Source organism: Gopherus flavomarginatus, chromosome 5 (assembly GCF_025201925.1).
Source record: "Gopherus flavomarginatus isolate rGopFla2 chromosome 5, rGopFla2.mat.asm, whole genome shotgun sequence".
NCBI lineage: Eukaryota > Metazoa > Chordata > Testudines > Testudinidae > Gopherus > Gopherus flavomarginatus.
In genome coordinates, this window is record NC_066621.1 from 57480635 (window position 1) to 57486641 (window position 6007).

The following is a 6007-nucleotide window of genomic DNA, read 5'->3' on the forward strand; positions in this document are numbered from 1 at the left end:
CTGCACAAAAGTGGATTTCAACTTGTGTGTGGATAGTCTGAATTGGAAGTTGACATCATGTTTCTTTCAACTGCCCTAAGTCCAAATGTGTAACTTTTAAAATGGAATCTTGATAGCGACTGGCCTTATTTCTGCAAAGTGTTACTCTTCCATTCTTCTCCTTTTCCACTCCCTTGCTGCTCTTCCCTCTCTACCCCTTCTCCTTATCCCTGTCCTCTTTTGTTGACTCCTTTATTGACCTCCCTTATCTCTATATTTTAAAAAAAGTAATGGGTTTCTTCTCCAGTGTGGTCTATTTTTTACTGATAGCAAATCTAGACGCCATTCCACTGACAAACAATACACAAAGTCATTACTCAGTTCTGAGGGAAAGTATGGTTACCTGCTATGTTCATACTAGAAGGAAATAAAAGTAAAGACAGAAACATGAAATGTCCCAGGAGAAAGGTACAATGAAAGAACAAAATCCATTTCAGGTATAACTCCATTGTTTACTATTTGTATTGCAGTAGTACCGAGAGGTCCAAACTGAAATCAAGGCCCCATTGTGTAAGGTGCTGCAGGTAGGTAAGAGATACACCAGGCCTTGAGAATTTACAGACTAAGACACAGGATGAGAGAAAGAAAGCATTATTATCCCAATTTTACAACCAGGGAACTGAGACACAAAGAAAAAATGACTTGCCTGAAGTCACACAGGAAATCTGTGGAAGAGGTAGCAATTGAATCAACATCTAGTGCCTTACCCACAAGACCATCCTTCCTCAACACTTGTTTACAGTTTTGAGCTCTCTGCATTGTGAAACATCTGGAGTCAGTTATTAGTTTGCAGACTGAAAAAACTCTTCAGTGAAGAAAGCAAAGGTTTTAATAAAAACTAAATATTATAAACATCTGATACATTAAATAGATATTCTTTTAATAGATGAGAAAGTGGTGAAAGCATCTTCATGTGAGATGTTGAAACTAGTTTGGGCAAAACATCAGTGGAGGTAGCAATCCTGTATTCAGCGAAGGGATGGAATGGATAACCTAATTGATCTTTTCCAACTTTAACTTCTCTGATTCTATGTGGTTTTGCCCTGAACGTTTTATTCATAATCTGCAATATGTTTTGCCCACAAAAATTGCTATTCCAAAATGTAAAAACTCTAATCGGTGAATGCCTATCGGATAGTTAAATGGCTATCTGATTTGTGTGCACAGAAATCTAAGACTTTCATGTGCAAAAGCTTATACCTGTTTTAAGGGTGTGTGTTTGTCAGTATTTAATATGTAGTGTTCAGTGAAAAGACTAACTAAGACCTGAATTATTTGATGCATGTATGTTAGCACCAGCACTAGAAACATTTTTTTATAAGCTAGACAATGCCTTTAGGATGAAAAACCCTTTGGTTTGTTCTCACACTTTCCTTATGCCCTGGGGATAGAAAGTGAAAAGAGCCCCAGTGAATTTTCTCAGAGTATAATACATATGTGACAATGAAGAACAAAGCAACTACAGTACACACTTGCTATAACAAACCCCTCAGGATCCAAGCCATTTGATCGTTATAGCCAGGGGTTTATTACAGCAAGAGAGCTACCATGGGGGACAGCTCATTCAGCTCCGTAGCTGTTGGGGGAGAGAGCTTTGCCAGCCCCCGCTGCAGCTGTAGGGCTGGAGATGGAATCCAGGGACCAGATTCATTATATCCGAAGATTCATTATTATGAAGGGCATTATAGCGAGCGTGTACTGTAGTAGATGTGCAATATTTTTATTACAAAATCTGGATACCTTCATTGTTTTTAATTCTTTCAGCTTTTACAAATTGATAAAATTTCAAAAATTGCTATGTTTTCCACGCAAACATCAATATTTTTGAATTCTAAACTATTTTCTTCTCCAAACAGATCATTTTTCATATTGAACTCAGAAATTTGGGAATGTCAGTTTGATACCATTTCATGAAAAGCAAAATATTCAAGCTGTAAAATAGTTTGAAATGAACTGCATGCATGTGTAATTTTGTGACAGATATTCACTATTTTGTAAAACCTTATGCGGCTGGGAAGAGTCCCTCACACTACAGACACACACTGTCATAGTGTAGAGAACTTACCTCTTGCCTGAGGTTTTTTTATAGTTAACTTGAATGACAAAACTTCTTTCTAAGCATGGTTTGTTCCTAGGCTTTTTCCCTGCATCCCCGGCTTTTTCCTTTCTCCTCCTTAAAGGAGATACAATCCCTCTCATACCTGGAACAGCAGCTAATGTGTCCTGCCTGGTATGGCTTTCAACATGAGTCAATAGAATAGTCCTGCTGATCTCTTTCTTCAGAGACCTAAATCCTGACAACCTGTAACACACTGTAATAAATGGTGGGAGTACCTCACAGGGAACACATATGTACCATAAGAGTGGAGCCAAATATTTTTAAAAAGTAACCAGGACATCAGCAAGTATTTTTTAAAGTTAAAGAACAACACATACATTATTGCCTCTAATCTTTTGCAAAGGTCAAACACTGCATTATAATGTTATATAAGTAAAAGGGTTTCATAAACAATGAAAGCACTCTTTGTTTCTGAAACTAGACCATCTGCTCTTCTTCCTTAGGCGGCTGCTGGCGTAAAGGATGTAGATTGGATGGCTGTTGCTTGACAACTAAAGAAAAAAAATGGTTTAGTAAACATAACCAGGAAACAAGATAGGAAAGATGGAAAAATTATTTGTTGAGAGAGGACACTGATTCTAGGTGCCCACATACCTTAAACAAAGGCATAACAAATATCATAGTTTAAATAAATCTGCTTTTCTAGGTAATAATTGCCACCTAGCAGCAACCAGAGGAATTGCATCTGGGACAAGCCTGCAAATTTTGGAGGTACAGCAATGAAGGCCCTATAAATCACCTTTGTGATAACAAAGAATGCCCCATCAGACAATATTGTGGGCAAAAGGGGGTGATTATAAAAGGAAACACTAGCAGCATTCCTGGTTAAAAGTTCCAATCTTTCATCACCATAGAACCAAGTTTGTGTAGTTCTCTCCTAGGGAGAGTCCCTGCTTTGGAGAGAGAAACTCACTGGGAAGCCAGCAGGCAGCACTGGTCTCAGGAAACATGATATGAAGGAATAGGTCATACTTTTAGCACAGAAAATATTGAACATATAAAGTAGATATACTAGTCCTAATCCACAACTCTTATGAGATACACCTATCATTGGAACTTAAATTCTCACACAGAATTTCCTGGAGCCCGCCACACACCCTCCTCCCCATTCGGGGCTCTGGACTTCAGCTACAGGGCAGGTGGGTCTCAGGGTTTTAGCCCCGTAAGGCATGCTGGAGGTCAGTGCTTCAGCCCAGCAGGGTGTGCCTGAAAATATCCAGTGTGGAGGCTTCAGTCCTACAGGGCACACTGGGGTTTGGAGCTTCTACTCTGCAGGAGGTGCCTGAAAATATTTACCGCAGGTCTGCTCTGGACAGCACTGGCTGAATTTAAGCCCTGTCCATCATGTTAAAAGCCTGCATGGAAAGAAGGCCATGAGAAAGCCTTGGCATGACAAACAAGTAATATTTCAATTCATCAATAATTTCTCATAAAAAACATCCAAGATACTTTTTTATAGTAAAGATGGACACTGTGCATCCATCCATGGAGAGGTATAATAGAGCACATTTTTAGCTTACCAGTAGAGGGCTTGGTGCAGCTGCAGGGGAGCAAACAGAGACCTGAACTAGCATCTCTAAAGGATCATAATGCTGAGGGTACAGAGGCTTTTGAGAGGGAGGTGATGAGTTCAAAGATCCATACTGTTCCTCTGAAACTCACCCCAGGCCCTGGATTTGCAGTGTAAGGGCATAAGTGCTAAAATATTCCCTGCTACCTACAATACTGTGCAAGATCAACAATAGTGCTGTTGTACAACAAGAGTGTTGCCAACTCTTGTAATTTTGTCATGTATCATATCATTTGTTGTTTTTTTTTTAAATTAAAGGTCCAACTCCTGGAGTAAAGTGATTATGTGAGAATCTCAGCTTCCATTTTTTAAAAAGTAGATTTTTACCTCTGATGGTGACAGAGAAAAATCTGAAAACATGACTTGAGTGTACTCTAATGGCTCTGAAACCATAAGGCAATTAAAAAAAAAAACTTTACTAGGTCTTAATGATTTTTAAATGTTTAGGAGTGGGGTGGGAATTCTGCAATGGGAACCTGTTAAATATGAGTATGGAAAATAAGCACTCGACATGGGAAATAAGAATAAATTCAGTCCAGAGACTGTTATTGTAAAAGCCTGTATCACCCTCTTCTGTTTCAGTAGATATGAATAGTGCTGCAGAACTGTGTTCATTCTTGTATGCACACAATACATAGCAGCAGCATGATTGTTTGCATAATATGTACTCTTCACAAATTGTTTGGTTATTACAAAATATCTATGAATTTCACAGCTGCCAGTGGCTTTTACTAAAGTCTCACACAGGCCCCAAGTAAAGTGGGGAAAATGGATACACTTTCCCAGGCCCTAGTCCAGGGGTGGGCAAACTATGGCCCACGGGCCATGTTTGGCCCATCAGAATTTTTAATCTGGTCGTGAAGATCCTACTGGGGAGCAGGGTCAGGGGCTTGCCGCCGCATAGGAGCTGGAGAGGAAGACATGCTGCTGCTTCCGGGAGCTGCTTGAGGTAAACGCTGCCAGGAGCCTGCCCACCTGAGCCCCCACCCACGCCCCAACCCTGATCCTCCTCCTGCCCTCCAAACCCCTCGGTCCCAGCCCAGAGCACCCTCCTGCACCCCAAACTGCTCATCCCCACCCGAGCCTGCACCCCCAGCCAGAGCCCTCAACCCCCCCGCACCTCAGCCCTGATTCCCCTCCTGCCCTCCAAACCCCTTGGTCCCTGGTCGGGGAAGCCTCCTGCACCCCACACACTGCATCCCTAGCCCCACCTAGAGCCCTCAACCTCCCCTGCACCCCAACCCCCAATTTCATGAGCATTCATGGCCCACGATACAATTTCTATACCCAGATATGGCCCTCAGGCCAAAAAGTTTGCCCACCCCTACCATAGTTCAAGGTAGGGACCAGCCAGAAGGCACAAGCCCATCAACATGAAGTCTTCTAAGTATTGATGAGAAAAAATTTTTTACAAGCCTGAGTAATCTCTCACTGCTGATGTTATTGAAGAATTAATGCAACTTCAAGATCAGTGTCCCAAACTTCTATTGGAAGCATGCCTTGTGACAAAAGGTATGAGAATTTTGCCACCATTACTGCAGAAGAAAGGTAGGAAACTGAAACAATTTCATTATGAGACACCTGAGGAATAATGTTCTGTCACCCCAGAAGATGACTCTGAGCCTTTATTCAGAAGGAATGTGTTTTATGCAATTCTGGCCAATGTTATCAGTCAGTTGAAGCGCTGCTACAAAGCAACTAATGACATTCATTTTACGTTCCCTTTGTTTCTAAGGTATGTCACACTGGAGCCTGAAGAACTGAAAGCAGCATCCAATGTCTACTTCTCCTATGGATCTAGATAGAACTTTCCATCGGAAATGGTGCATCTGAAAAAAAAATTTCAACTCTGCTTCTGGCAAAGAACACGAACTACCATTTAGAACAAAAGACTGCACCTCACTGTCAGTGCCGCATACACAGCTCTAGGAATTTTTTCACCCATTGCCGGTGTCTGGGTGAGAAGCTAAAAGAAGTTGCAGGGAGCTGGCCCGCATCAGAATGTGGTTCGCTGCTGCGGCCCAGGGATGCTTACGTCCCCTGGCTGGTTTGTGCAGGACCTGGCAAGACAAATGGATGGCAGCGAGGTCACTGGCGAGTTTGCATTGAAAAGGGATAGAGGGTGACGCGGCCTCCCACTGCCACTTCACAAACGCACGGGGCAGGGGCAGTGACAGTGACTGTGTCTGTGCAGGCTGGGGGCCCAGTCACGGGTTTGCTCTCAGCGGAGAGAGCGGCGGATTCGTGCCCCCGCCTCCTTCCGGAAAACGGTCCGCAGC

The 6007-nt window shown here is 42.4% G+C and overlaps 1 protein-coding gene across 1 annotated transcript in view; it reads left to right on the top strand.

The window, feature by feature from the left end:
• Positions 1 to 6007, top strand: part of LOC127051789 (uncharacterized) — a 434435-nt gene that overhangs the window by 67341 nt on the left and 361087 nt on the right. The gene's annotated exons all lie outside the window — the stretch shown is intronic.